A 15,412-nucleotide genomic window follows, 5' to 3' on the forward strand; every position below is an offset into this window, starting at 1 on the left:
AGACCTGTTTTTAGTGGAAAGGTCACGAAGTCCACCCATACATGTTGACAGTGCTGGGTAAGATGTATTTTGGAGTCTACTGGGGTGATATGCATATTGCAGGCTGAAGGAATCCATCCTTTTGCCATGATGCCGTCTCAGTCCACTTTCTGTCAGTGCATGGGGTCTCTTATGATCCTCTCTCTCATATATCTCTCCCCCCCCCCCCCCCCACCACCACCACTACTACTAACCTGTAAAGGTTCTGCATATTAGCTATGCTGGGATTTCACACAGCCAGAGGCCTTTCATTGGTGATGCTCTTCCCAAATCTCCCAGAGAATAAAAATATCTTTTACAACTGACCTAAGACCCATAAGAGCATTCTGACTGTCTTTTGTTCTAGTGCTAACAGCAGGAATACACCGGAGGAATCTTGGAAACACAAAATTAATTGTAAACTTGGATTTCAACCTCTCTGTTTTATGACACAGTTTTCTTTTGTGTACCCGAGGCTCACAAAAGCAGCAAAGGTTTTCAATAAATTAGCAAATATTTAAATTAATAATTTGTAGCCAAGAGGCGCTTGATGGGCCATTCTGTCATTCTTACTTTAATGCATGCATGCTACCAAGACATAGCCCTGGCTTTCAGACCTGTATCTATGGGTCACTGCTCCCAACAGAGCTGATCATCGATGAAGCCCAAGTAGCGGAGCAAGAAAAAATCAGAAGGCACCAGGTCAAGATGTAGAAAACCAAGGCCAGACTCAAAATGCCCTTTGACTGTTTCACAAAAAGAGCAAAACTCTTCTAGGGTTCTGCTTTTATCACAAGTAATATTTAAAAACTCAGGCAGGTTCATCTTGTCATGATACTCAGTCGGGCACAAAAGTGTCATGCATCAAATGCACTTTGAATTGGCAATTTCATGCATAAGTGCACTAGGCACCTTGCTTATAAGTACCTAAGTGCTACAAGTGGATGTAAACATGGGAGAGGCATGGGTGGACCATGGGTGTGGTGCTAAGTAACATGCAGAACCAGTGGCATACCTAGCTTGGGTGCCACCCAGTATGGCGCACTCTACCCTCCCGCCGCTTCTGTCTGCCCTCCCTTCCTCCAAGCAGTAAAGGGGGTACACTGAGCAGTCACGCAGCTTGTCTGCTCTACTGGTCCCCAGCCCCCAGAACAGGAAGTTGACGTCAGAGGGGGCAGAGGACCAGCAGAGCCAACAGCCGCATGACTGGTCAGTGCACCCCTTTACTGCCTTCACCTGGGGTGGACTGAACCCTTTCCCCCACCCTTGACTTGTAGAATACTATCATATGTGTCGCTTGACGCACTAAGCATGACCATTTACAGCTGCTGTTGACCTGGCATAAGGGGTGTCACCAATGCAGTATCCTATAATGACTTAAGCCCCTCCCCCACCCCAATATTAAGTGCTATTTCACCATCCAGGAATGGCTTTTGGTCGGGTAAATAGCACTTAACTGGCTAAGAGCTAATATTCAGCGCTTCACCAGCTAAGTTTAGCAGCCAAATCAGACCACATAAATAGCAGTCCTATCTTTGGCTTTAACCAGCCAGCGCTGAATATTTAACTTGGCCAGTTAAGTTTAAGCTGGCCACAAAAAAAAAAGGATATTCAGTGCCAGTCACCGGAAACAGCGTGGCATTGAATATCTGGCTCGGCACCGATTGCGGCACTTAGCCGGCCTGCTTCCTGCGGGGTGAATATCTGTCGGAAGCATACCTAAGTGCCGTTAGAGAATTGGTGTTAAGCGTGTCCCATCATAGCGCCTTCATTGAGGCACCAGGTTACAGAATCGCCTCCACGGTGTTCTCTGAAGAGTCCCCTCCTTTCGAGCAGTGCCATTTCATTCGGACCTGTCTGCAGCTGTCAGGGGATCAGCTAGGATGCTGAGCAAGGAGGGGGAGAGGAGTGTCTCTGGATAGACATCCCAAGTCATGCCAGCAGTTGTAAGCCTGGATTAGAAATCACAGGATGAAGCCATGGCTTCTTCATGCATGGATTGATTTTATCTATTCCCCTATCAGTCTACTAATTAATTAACTGTCTTTATGAAGAGAGTCACCCAAGGCAGTGTACGACAGGTACAGTTTGACATAAAACTTATAATTTTGTTAACAGTGTAACAATAGTAAAATAACCAAATAAAAGCATGAATACAAATACGGTCAACTTGGAGATGACAAATTGAATCCTAGTAATAGGACTAACATGATATAGGATCAGAAATCTACATATTTAAAAGCACTGTAGAACAATCATATAGCAGAAATATGATGAATGTCAGCAAAACACGAACGATGCCATAATAGCATGGAAAAACATTCCGATAACAGATATGATACTGACAATGTCAGCACAATACTAGTGAAACACCTCATAGTTATACATTCAAATAACATAGATAAAGATGCTAATTCTGTTTGTACAATACAATGAAACATCTTAATAGGTAGCCAAAGGGGCATCTGCAGTTGAGATATGTAGATAAGTTGGGTAGTACAAAGCCATTGGGGATAAATAGACGGCATTTGTAAAACCAGGAATGAATCAGCCTGCCCTGAACTCAGATACACTTGTTGACTCTAGAAGTTTGACTATATCACCCCTCTTTTTCTCCAGCTTCGTTGGTTATCTTTTCCGTACTGTGCTTGGTTCAAAATCCTGATTCTCACTCAAAGTACTTCATTCTGGTTCCCCCTCTTACCTTTTCTCTGTTAGGTAATCAATAGAAATAAAACAAAATAAAACATGGAAAAGAAAATAAGATGATACCTTTTTTATTGGACATAACAATACATTTCTTGATTAGCTTTTGAAGGTTGCCCATCTTCGTCAGATTGGAAATAAGCAAATGTTGGTAGATGACAGTATATATAAGTGAAACATCAAAGCATTTCAGTGACAGTCTAACAGGATGGGGGTGAATAGGTGAGAGACAGGAGGGTGACAAAACAGTCCAATTTTAAGGTTTATAATGGGCTAGAAAACCCAGATCTTTGTTAAGTCCGGTCTGGTGGGTGTCAAAATATTTAATCATTCTGACTTCAAAGGTCTTACGTTCCTGTATTGTTTTAAAGTTCCCTTTCAGGATTCTTACCATGAAATCACTGGTACAGTGTTCTGGTTTTGTGAAGTGCTGCCCCACAGGTGTGACATCCTTATTGGTACTAGCATTTTTCATATGGTGTCTATGTAAATTAAATCTCTTCTTTAGTATCTGACTTGTTTCTCCAATGTAGCAGTCTTTGTTGCATTTTTTTTACACAATAAAAAAGGTATCACCTTATGTTCTTTTCCGTGTTTTATTTCTATTGATTACCTTTAAAAGTGGACTAACACGGCTACCACACCTCTCTTTTCTCTGTTGTAATCCCCCCTACACTCCCTCCCACTCTCTTTGCTCCTTAGACACACATCGTTTGGTGCTTACCACAAATCTATGCGGTCATCTGCTTTTTAGTTTTTTTAGCCCCCAAGCACTGGAACCATTTGCCCTCTCCTCCCCCCACACTCGGATGAGAGCTCTCCTTTTCTAAATTTAAAACTCTATTTAAGAGCCATTTTTTTTCCAATGGGCCTTTAATTTGGCCACTGACAGCTTGCCCCAGTAACCGTGTGGTTGTACAGAGCTGAATGATAGCTTTTTAAATCATTTTTTCTTGTGCGTATGTTCTTTGCTTGGTTTTGACTGACCATTTTCTTTCCTGTCATAATGCTGTGTTTCCTTTTCTTGTACTCTATTTTTTTTTTACTTTTTAAAATTTTGTTAACCTCTTTGACATGTGTATTATAAAGGCAGTATATCAAACATAAACATAAAAAGGCAATTTTCTAAAATTACCCCACAGGTTAAGGGCCTATTTCTATTATGCTCCTAAATTACAAGCGCAATCTATTTTGGAGCATAGATTAGGCTCGTAATTTGGGAGCAAAAATTTTAGGAGCATAAATTTAATAGAATAAGTCCCTAAGCATGTTATGGTACATGTAGCAGCAAGCAGGTGTAGGCATGTTTGGGGGACAGAGCGTGTGGAATAAAATATTCATGTCCGGCTGCTTACACTTGTTCCTGAGCCACGATTTTGGCAGCCTTTATGAGGCTGTTTCATAAAGACATGTAAGCCCCTGTGTAAACATGAGGTAAACGGGAAGGAACCTCTATGAAGAAACAAAATGCAAGAAGGAGTAGTGACATACAACTCTCAAGATGGGAGTAGCAGAAGACAACTTTATTAAGGCACCAAAGTAAGACCCAGCATGGGTCCGTGTTTCAAAGGACTGGCTGCCTGCTTCAGGGGTCACAAGACTTTAATGAGCCACTGCTCTATATGGGACTGTACTGCGCTGGAGGTCCTCTATGCTGTATATACATACATCATTTTAGGTACCATACAGAGAATGACACAGGGACAAAGTTTGTCCCCGCCCCATCCCCATGGGTTCTGTCTCTGTCCTCACCCCGTCCCCGCCCTATCGCCATGGGCTCTGTCCTTATCTGCAGAAGCCTTGAACACTTATGATTTTATATTTAAATACATAGTAACATAGTAGATGATGGCAGAAAAAGGCCTGCACGGTCCATCCAGTCTGCCCAAGAACATAAATTCCTATGTGCTACTTTTTTATTTGTAATGTCCTTTTCAGGGCACAGACCGTATAAGTCTGGCCAGCCCTATCCCCGCCTCCCAACCACCAACCCCGCCTCCCACCACCAGCTCTGGCACAGACTGTATAAGTCTACCCAGCACTATCCTCGCCTCCCAACTACCAGTCCCGCCTCCCACCACCAGCTCTGGCACAGACCGTTTAAGTCTGCCCAGCACTATCCCTGCCTCCCACCACCGGCTCTGGCACAGACCGTATAAGTCTGCCCAGCACTATCCCTGCCTCCCACCACCGGCTCTGGCACAGACCGTATAAGTCTGCCCAACCACCAGCTCTGCCACCCATTCTAGGCTAAGCTCCTGAGGATCCCTTCCTTCTGCACAGGATTCCTTTATGTTTATCCCACGCATGTTTGAATTCCGTTACTGTTCTTTTTATTAATGTATAAAAAGGAACAATATGCTGTGCAACTGTTGTGTATAAATTACAAATAGAAAACAATAATAACAATGACCAGCTATAATAACCCTCCTTCCCACCACCACCATCTACCCTTCCAACCCCAACAATAGGTGATTTCTGCTACACCAAGGAATCCTAATTCACACTTAGTGTCCAGGGGTATAAAATACAACGCGTTCTATATGCCCTAGAGGAGAAAAATATGCCCTATGAAGCACTGTTATGTTTTTTTAATCTGTGGATAAATAGGAAGTCATCAACAATCTCAGGATTTAATCTAGCTCTCCTGTCTTTCACAGTCTTTCCTGAAATAGAAGTTGTCTTCTTAGAAGATGTGCTGATAGCAGGATGTACAGGATCCTTCATTCAAAGTTTGCTAGTTGTGGCCAGTATGTTTGATTGTTTTTCCAAAAAATCAAAATATCTTTGTAGGCATCACTCAAACATAAATAACAGTCCAGTTCATTAACAGGCTTCAAAGTAGAAAATGACACGGGGACAAAGTTTGTTCCCTGTCCCTGTGGGCTCTCTCCCCATCCCTGCGGTTACTGCGGTTCCCCGTCCCCGTGTCATTCTCTAGTACCATGCACAGAGCAGAAGCTCGTTAAAAGTCTTGTGACCCCTGAAGCAGGCGGCCAGTCTGCCGAAACATGGAGCCGTGTCGGGTCTTAGTTCCTTAATAAAGACTTGTCTTCTGCTACCCCCATCTTGAGAGTCCCCGTGTATTTATTTTTATTTATTTATTTTGTTACATTTGTATCCCACATTTTCCCACCTATTTGCAGGCTCAATGTGGCTTACATAGTACCAGAGATGCGATTGCAGGCTCCGGTGTAAACAAATACATAATAATGTTGAGATGAGATAAAGTTCATGTGATACAGCCACATGAGATGGGATAGAGTTTATTCATGTGGTATACCCATATAAGGGCATGTACACGGAAGAATTGTGTTATGTCCATACCGTATTTTGTTTTTGATGTGTAGCATCGGTCAGGCATTTATGTTGGGTTGGTAGGGTGTGCCTGTTTAAATAGATAAATTTTTAGTGATCTCCGTAAGTGTAGGTGTTCGTATGTAGTTTTCAAGGCTTTTGGTAGTGCGTTCATACCTTCGCCAGGCACTACTGACTTGACATCACTGCTCACTTGGACATCTCCTTCAGTGTCTCAGTGATTTCTGCAGGAGCTTCCAGTTCCCAACCTATGTACCTGCATAAACTAGTCCATTATATTTTCAAAATGTTGGTATTAACTTTTGAGGTTTTTCATGATATGGTTCCAATCTATGGGCCTCTTTTACAAAGCTGCACTAGTGATTCCCGCATGGTAAATGAGAGGAAGCCCATAGGAACTGAATGGGTTTCGTCTCAGTTGCTGCATAGGAATCACTAGCATGGCTTCGTAAACGAGACCCCATCCCTGGAATTCTGCATATTGAGCTGAGATTTCTATGTGGAAATCGAAGCACATTCCATAACAATGCACATAAGCTAATTGGCTAACAAGCTAATCGGCGTTGATAATTGGATGTTAACCAATTATCAGCAGTAATTGGCATTGATTAGAATTATGTGCAGAATTGTCTTAAGCATATTCTCTAACGTGGTGCATGTAAATTCTAAGTCGCGTTGGAAAGTGGGCATGGAACTTGCAGGTCATAGGCATTTGTAAAATCTATGCATTGTGCTATAGAATATACCCACTCCATGCATAATTTAGATATCTGGATTTTCACCAAGTTTTACTTGCCCACAACTAAATTTAGTCGCATGGAGCCGCACTCAGTGTATTCTATATACAGCATGGAATTTTAGGCTTATTCTATAAAGTACCCCTGAATTACGGCATACTTTATAGAATACACTTATACGAATTTCATTTCGGCTCTGGCTCCCCGATCAGCAGCCCCCCCCCTCCCCCCTGCGCGTTTTAATCTTTACTCTCCGACGTGGAAGCGACGTCAATCAATGAAGAAGAAGGCACAACAGGCTCACTTCCAGCTTCTCTCTTCACACAGTGTCCCGCCTTCAGCATCAGCGATGATGCGTTTCCTGTTCCCACGAGGGCGGGACACTGTGTGAAGAGAGAAGCTGGAAGCGAGCCTGTTGTGCCTTCTTCTTCATTGATTGACGTCGCTGCCACGTCGGAAAGTAAAGGTTAAAACGCACAGGGGGGGGGCTGCTGATCGGGGAGCCAGAGCGGGAACCAAGGAAGGAAGGAGGGAGAGCCAGAGCTGCCTCTCAAAAGTGCTGCGCTTGTGAGGGCAGCAGGGAAGTCGGAAGTCCACGATTGGGCTGGGGAGGCTTAGCCTCCCCAAGCCTCTTATACGGGGCGCCTATGTCTGCCCTTATGAAGGGCAGCTGACCCAGAGCAAGACAGCCAGTGTTGCCCAAGTTACTTTGTAAAAGTAATATATTACACTTACTTTTATTAAATAAGTAACTAGTAATAAGTTGTTACTGTGAAATGTAATATATTACAGTTGTTTAATAAAAGTAATGTTACTGTGACTATATAAAGTAATGAGACATTATCCCTGAAATTCTATAAATGGCCCTTAAAATTGCATGCGAAAATTTGGTAATCACCCAATTTGTGCTCACAATTTAATTGAATCACGAGCTAATTAATGTCGATAATTAGGTGCTAATTATCAGCACTAATCGGCCTTAATTTAAATTTATGCACACATTTTAGTCGTATGGATCCACATGTAAATATTTACGCACTGCTCCAAAAAGAGGGACATGGCTATGGGAGGGTCAAGGACTTTCCTACAATTTATGCACACTGTTACAGAGTAAGGGAGATCAGCGTCTAATTTATATGCAAGGATTTACTCCAGGGTTTACTTGGTATAAATCCTCATGTCTAAAGTTAGGCGCCGATCCCAGCACTAAGTGTATTCTATATACGGCATCTAACTTTCAGTACTGTTTATAGAATAGCGCTTAGCGCACTATTTTTCAGCGCCAATTTTTCAGAGCTATTTATAGAATTTGGTCCTCTATGACTCATTAGTGGAAAAAGAATGAGTAGAATTCTTTCAGTACATTTGCATGAAACTAATCATTACAATTGCTTGTTATTTTTATTACCAGTAATATATGACTGCCCATCACTTAGGACAGCAGATATAGAAATGCCCCTGTGATATTAGCTGAGGCCCATAAGATCTCATTTAACATGCTCAGTCTCACTCCAGGTGCAGCGCTAGACACTCCGGTTGAAGTCTGGCTTTCCCCTTTCAGTTCACTGCACCACTTTTTAATATGTTTACTTTCGCATACATTCCAAAGCAAAAAAAAGTTATCAAATGAGAGCTGTCGTGTATCTGTCTACACAAGCCAAAAAGCAGCTCACCAACAGCCAGTAGGTGTGATAATTAATTAGAACAGCAGCCATAAACAATGGTGGCATTCTAAATGTCCGGTCAATTAAAACATTATATCATGCACCCACATAGGGTTTAGTGGTGATGATTAATAGTAATATATAGGTGGTGGTTTTTTCTTTGTAGCAATATATATAATGAATTCATGGAGCTCATTATGAACAGCCATAAGAATTTTAAAGGTTCTCTCCTAAGGCAGGGTTTCTCAATCCAGTCCTTGGGACACACCTACCCTAGCCACTCAGATTTTAAAGATATCTACAATATGTCAGGGGCGTAGCTACGGGTGGGCCTGGGTGGGCCCAGGCCCACCCAGTTTTGTCTCAGGCCCATCCAGAGTCCCTCGCCGTCTCTCCTCGCCGGCTCACCTTCTCCCACCCCCACCGCAGCGCCGCCTCCCACCCCTGCGGCAGCGCTTGTAATTTGCTCGGCGACGGCGCTGCCTGACAGCTACAGACGCGGCGTCATGTCCTGCTCCGGGGCCTTCCCTCTGCCGTGCTGATTCAACTTCCTGTTTACGCAGAACGGAACGCACGCGGCAAAGGGAAGGTCCCAGAGCAGGTCGGAGGAGGCGGGACGATCGAAAGCGTCGAATTTGAAGGTAGGAGGACGCGGGAGCGCAGCGGGAAATTTGAAATGAGGGAGAGACGTCGGATTGTGGCGGGAGCAGGGAAGGAAAGACGCTGGATTAAGAATGGGGAGATTTGATGGACTGGAGAATGGAAGAGGGATCGCTGAAGTATGTGCAAATTGCAAGTGCTGCAGCGGGGGTGGGAGACTATGAGGTGCAGGGGGATGCAGCACCGATAGTGTTGAATACAAGCACTGGGGGGGGGGGGGGAAGAGAGTGAGGAAGACAGTGGTCTCTGCTGGCACTGCAAGGGAAGGGAGATTTCTGGATGTGTGTTGGGGGGGGGAGGGTAAGACAATGGGGAGCTAGCCCTGCAAGGGGAGTGGGCTGAAGGGAAGGGAGAAGTGCTAGACTTGTGAGGGGCAGGGGGTTGGAGAGAACGGAAGGGAGAGAGGTACTGGACTTGCAGGGGGAAGGTTGGAGGGAAGGGGAGAGGTGCTGGATTTGCAGGGGAGGTTGGAGGGAAAGGGGAGATGTGCTGGATATGCTGAGAGTTGAAATGAAGGGGAGAGGTGCTGGACATGTAGGGGGGCTGGATGAAAGGGAGAGAGGTGCTGGGCATGTAGGGGGGGGCTGGAAGAGAGGTGCTGGATATGCAGGGGATAGCTGAAGGGAAAGGAGAGAGATGTGGACCTGCAAGGAGGGTTGGAGCAAAGAGAGAAAGGTGCTAGACCTAAGGGAGGGGTTAGAGAGAAGGGAGAGAGATACTGGCCAAGGGGATAAAGGAAGAGGGAGTCAAATGCTGAACCCACAATGGGAGAAAGAGCCAGATGCATAAGGGGAAGGAAAGAGAGAGAAAGAGAAGCTGGTTGGGGTGGGATCAGAGAGGAGAGGAACACATTGGTGTGGAGGAGGGAGAAAGGGGACATAGGGAGGTGTACAGATACAGAAGGGAGATGATGGGCATTAGGTGGGAGTATGGGGAAAGGCACACAAATGTGAGATACTGTATGGGGATGGCAATGGCATATGGGCACAGAGGGGGCAATGCCTGACAAGGGGGGGAGGGGGATGTGGAATAGAATACAATGCTGGACACAGAGAGGGGGAGAGATGGCAGATAAGGGTACACAGATAGGAACACAGAAGGGATATGCTGGGCATAGGTGCACAGAGGAATGATGATGGATGAGGGGATATGAACACAGGGGAGATACTGGACAAGGAAATATAGGAAAACGGAGATGGATGATGGACATGGATAAAGAAGAAATGTCAAATGGACAGGAGACTCTGGCAAATGAGTTAAGAGAAGACAGGGGGAAGCAGAAATCAGACACTGGGACCAATATGATTTGAAAAATAAAATGACCAGACAACAAAAAGGTACAAAAATTATTTTATTTTTAATGTTGTGAATATAATATGTTGGATTTGCACTGCTACCGTCATTGAAGTTATGGGGAGCACGGTAGGGACAGAGCATGGGTGCATCAGGTTGCTGTTTTTTCTCTTTCAAAAAAGTTGTAGTGCCCACCCATCCAACCTGTTGGCCCACCCAAAAATTGCCTTCTGGCTACGCCACTGCAATATGTATGAGATAAACTTGCACACACTGCCTCCATTGTGTGCAAATCTCTTTCATACATATTCATTGTGGGTATCCTGAAAAGCAGACTGGCTGCAGATCCCCTGCCCTAAGATTCCGGAGTGTGTAACAAGTGAGTACAGGTTGTGGGTCTTTCCTTCTTCTGTGCTTCTTTTCTTTTCTTCCTTCTGCCTTCTCAATAAGTTTTGAATAAAACATTTTTTTGGTTTTGTTTTGGTTTCTGTCCTACATGTTTATGTCTATTTAAGATTTGTCTGTTTTTTTTTAAAGTTTCTTTGATTTGTGTCCCTTTTATTTTAGGAGAGGTCCAGTGGCGTACCAAGGTGGGGGCGGTCCGCCCCGGGTGCAAGCCGCTGGGGGGGGGTGCCGCGCGCCTGTTGGCCGAGTCCGCTCATTCCCTTCCTGCTGCTCCCTCTGCGCGGAACAGGTTACTTCCTGTTCCGGGGCAGAGGGAGCAGCAGGGAACGAGTGGACTCGGAGCCGACAGGCGCGCGGCATCCCCCCCAGCAGGTAAAAATGCACCCGGGGGGGGCGGTGCATTGGTGATCCGCCCCGGGTGTCAGCCAGCCTAGGAATGCCAATGGAGAGGTCCTACGTCCTAGACTAACTACCAGATTTACCCCTGATGCAGGCATAGAGGTGCCAAAACATGTTGGGAGCATGACAATGTTTTAATTGAGTGGACATTTAGAACTCCACCATTGTTTATGGTTGTAGTTTAATAAATAAATTGTTGGTGAGTGGCTTTTTTTTGCTTATACTGACCTCCTGCAACTTTAACGTTGCCTCTTCTTTTCTTTCTTTCTAATCCAGATAGGTGGTGATATTTCGTCTGATAGCTTGTGCTGAACATTTTCCAGTGTAAATAAGAGGGAGTAGCACAGAAAGCACATTAATTGAAAAGGTAAGTGAAAAAAAATTATTTAAATCATTTTATTCATTCAAAATAATAACTGCATTTCAAAGAAATTTATGGGAAGGCTTCCTACATCCAGCTCTGCCTGTATATATCACACCTGTTCTATGGTACCCCCTGTTATTCCAGTCATGAGACCCTTCACAGGCACAGACCTGCTAATTCACATCACTCCTGCCCTGCAGCACCCTTGCTATTCCAGTACCAATACTCCTCACACATACAGTTCTGTCAGTGTACCTCACTCCTTGCCCTGTGATACACCTGCTAGTCCAATACTGAGATCTTCACTCATATAAACTCTTGTCTATTCAGTTCACTCCTGCCCTGCAGTACCCCCTGCTATTCCACTACTGAGGCCCAACGCACACAGCTCTGTCAGTGCTCCATGGTTTTAAAAGCAGTCTCTATAAATAAATACATATTTAACTCAAATAGTTTACTTTAATTTCTGCCACCTCTTGCTAAGAGGAGACATGAGAACGAGGCTATTTTTGTTTAAGAAAAAGCAGCCTATGAATCTTTTAAATAAATAAGTGAAAATCCATGTGGCAGAAATGTTCTGCAGTTAATGTTCTGCAGTTAATGGTATAAATGTAAACTTATTAAAAGTTGCAATATTTTGTTTCGGCTTTTCTTGCTGAACAACAGACCGTGTATCTTTTTTTTTTTTTTCCTGTGGATATGGCTCTGGGTTACACGGTTCACACTGACTTGTTCTATAAATACACTGTAAAATGCAGGAAGCGATGTCAAAATTCACCAAAAGCTTTGTAATCTAGCAGTTGCTCTGTTCCTGGTCACAGGGAGAAACAGTTTGCATTGGAAAGCCTCAGGATTGACATGTTTACCTCTCTGGGACAGCAGAAGTGGAGACAGCAGTTAATATCCCAGTCCACTATTCCTGAAGGTCTCTGCCACTATATAGTAAAGATGTCACAGAAGCACTAGGACCTTCTATAAAATCACAGCTGGCAAACAGTGATCCTTCATCATAATTTTTTGTTACATTTGTACCCCGCGCTTTCCCACTCATGGCAGGCTCAATGTGACTTACATATTGTATACAGGTACTTATTTGTACCTGGGGCAATGGAGGGTTAAGTGACTTGCCCAGAGTCACAAGGAGTTGCCTGTGCCTGAAGTGGGAATCAAACTCAGTTCCTCAGTTCCCCAGGACCAAAGTCCACCACCCTAACCACTAGGCCACTCCTCCACCCTGGTGGTGTCCCAGGGGTACTTTCTCTATTCACATTGCTCTGATCACACCATCCTCTGACCCTGGATAAGAAAGAGACCAAGTGAGCATGGTGACTCTCTGATATATGAAAAGGCCACCCAATCAGAGAAATTCAAAGGGGGAGGGAGAGAGAGAAGCTGTGTTTATCTGGAGTAGCAAAACCAACCGAGTCTGGTGACCTCTTGCCCTCAAAAGCTCATGCCTCACTCAGTAACCTGATTTAGCCTAGACCAAGGGTAGGCAACCTTAGTCCTCAACCCAGTTGGGTTTTCAGGATTTCTTCAGTGAATATCCATGAGATTTATTTGCATGCAATGGAAGCAGTACATGCAAACAGATCTCATGCATATTCATTGGGGAATTCCTGAAAACCTGACTGGTCTAGAAGGTATCAGCAGCCCCTGTCATTGTTACCTGCACAATGGCTCCTTGACCAGATATAGACTGGAGGAGCCAAGAACAGCTGTGCTGCATAGATCATAGTAACATACATAGAGGCATATTTTCAAAGCACTTTGGGAGGCTAAGTTCCATAGGTTTCTACTACTACTACTATTTACTACTATTTAGCATTTCTATAGCGCTACAAGGCATACGCAGCGCTGTGGAACTTTGGGAGGCTAAGTGCTTTGAAAATGAGCCTGATAGTAGATGATGGCAGATAAAGACCTGTAAGGTCCATCCAGTCTGCCCGAGAAGATAAACTCATTGCTTAAGGTATGAGGTGATAAAACATATGTATACCTGATCTTGATTTGTCCATGCTATTTTCAGGGCATAGACCATAGAAGTCTGCCCAGCACTGCCCTTGTTCTAAAATTTCTGAAGTTGTCATCGAGGCCCTTGAAAAGCTCCATTCCAGCCCGTTCAAATCTATCCAGCCACGATCAAGGCAGAGACCATAGAAAGGCAGACTTCTGCCTAACACTCCCTACTAAAACAGAGCAATGAGAGAGGGATCTACTTAATGGCTTCACAATAAGACATCACACATTGGGTTTGTGTTATGGCTTCCCCCATTAATGGGATCTTTTCTAGGATCACCATCACGTTGAAACCTGCCTGGTCCCATCCATCCATTTATTTGGTCTGGCCCGGCCTTTCTTTGCTGTTTTGCTAATGTCTGCTTTAGTGGGTAGTAGGGGGTTATTTTTAGGAAGGATCACCAAAATGGCTGCTTCAGCATAGACAGCTCAACGTGCTGCCTTTCACTGTGTTTAAAAACCACTGTCCAGACTCCGGCGCAAGAACAGAGCAGAGGCTATCTCGATGCAAGCATGGCAGAAGCAGATTATTAATATACAACCCATCAGCCAAGCTGCTGTTTCTATTTTATCCATGCAGCCGGACACTAGTCTGACTGTCCTATTTATAGCTTCCAGCACATTTGAAACCACCTTTAATACTGTTTTCAGTTCAGAACAACTTTTAAAGCCCTGACCAAAAACCCACTGGTCCAGCAGGACTGTAGATTGAGCTCTGCTCCATTTCACCTTTTTTGGAAAGGGGGACATTTTTTTCAACGCTTTGCAAATCATGTTAATTTATTTTTAATTTAATAGCAGGTAACTGTCAACCAAATGATTTTGCAGAGCGGATTACAATGTGCAAATTAAAATAAAACAGTAATACAGTTATTTTGTAGTTTATATCCCCTCTCCCCCTCCCATTACAGTACTAGTCCATGATAACAAGCTGTAACAATCCATGTTTTCATCTGCTTTCGAGAGGTATTTCAAAGAACAGAAAAACCCCAGGGTAGTTTTTTTGTTTTGTTTTGTTTTTTGTTGGGTTTTTATTTTTTTAAAGGAAGAGAAACGAGCTGCTTCTGAAAGTCATTTCAACAAGTCTACTTTGGATAAACCCCCTTTCTGTCCAAAGCAATCTAGTTCCATCTCAATCTTTCCCCACTAAAGTAAAAAAAAGAAAAATCACTATGCGAAATTACATAAAAGTCAGAAAACATAGCAGACGTTTGTGAGAAATTATTCAACCCCAATTCTTGCATACTGAATACCCTTGGGTGTTTTCTGCAGCTTTTCATGCCGGTTTGTTTCTGTCTTAGAAACCTAGGAAAAGCAGTACTGCATCAGACCAAGGTCCTGTGTCTGACAGCAGTTAGTCCAGGTCACAAGGACCTTCTAGGTCTCCAAACGTAGATCTGTTTCCTGTAGCTCATTTCCAGAGATAAGCAGTGGCTCTCCCAGTCTACCTGGACTTTTCCTCCAAGAACATGCCCAAGCCTCTTTTGAATCCTGTTGTGCCGGTCACAGTGACCATGCATCAGATTCCACAGTTTAGTTATGTGTAGTGGATATGATAGACTAGGCTGCCCAGATGCTGAGGGAGACACTCAATACTGCCACTTTAAGAAGCTGTTTTTATTTCGGAAAGATTTAATTGTTCAGCAGTGTAAGGAACTGCAGGGTGTCAACCATAGAACAAAAAAAAAAAAAAAAAGCAAAGCGTGGAAACATTATACACCCCAGGAGATTTAACTGTCTCTCAGGGCACCTCGTAATTAGAGCCTCAAATAGGAAGTTTAGATGCTTTTGCTGTGATGTAAATGACCCAGAAATATACACTAATAAAT

At 43.9% G+C, this 15,412-nt stretch overlaps 1 protein-coding gene across 4 annotated transcripts in view; it reads left to right on the forward strand.

The window, feature by feature from the left end:
- The window catches only part of MEF2B (myocyte enhancer factor 2B), a 59,307-nt gene that overhangs the window by 7,232 nt on the left and 36,663 nt on the right, over nucleotides 1-15,412 (forward strand). For all 4 annotated transcript variants that reach the window (XM_030218810.1, XM_030218813.1, XM_030218812.1 and 1 more), the window contains exon 2: nucleotides 11,477-11,567. The gene's annotated coding sequence lies outside the window, so the exon portion shown is untranslated. The remainder of the gene's footprint in view (nucleotides 1-11,476; nucleotides 11,568-15,412) is intronic.

This window comes from Microcaecilia unicolor, chromosome 11 (genome assembly GCF_901765095.1).
Source record: "Microcaecilia unicolor chromosome 11, aMicUni1.1, whole genome shotgun sequence".
Classification (NCBI taxonomy): domain Eukaryota; kingdom Metazoa; phylum Chordata; class Amphibia; order Gymnophiona; family Siphonopidae; genus Microcaecilia; species Microcaecilia unicolor.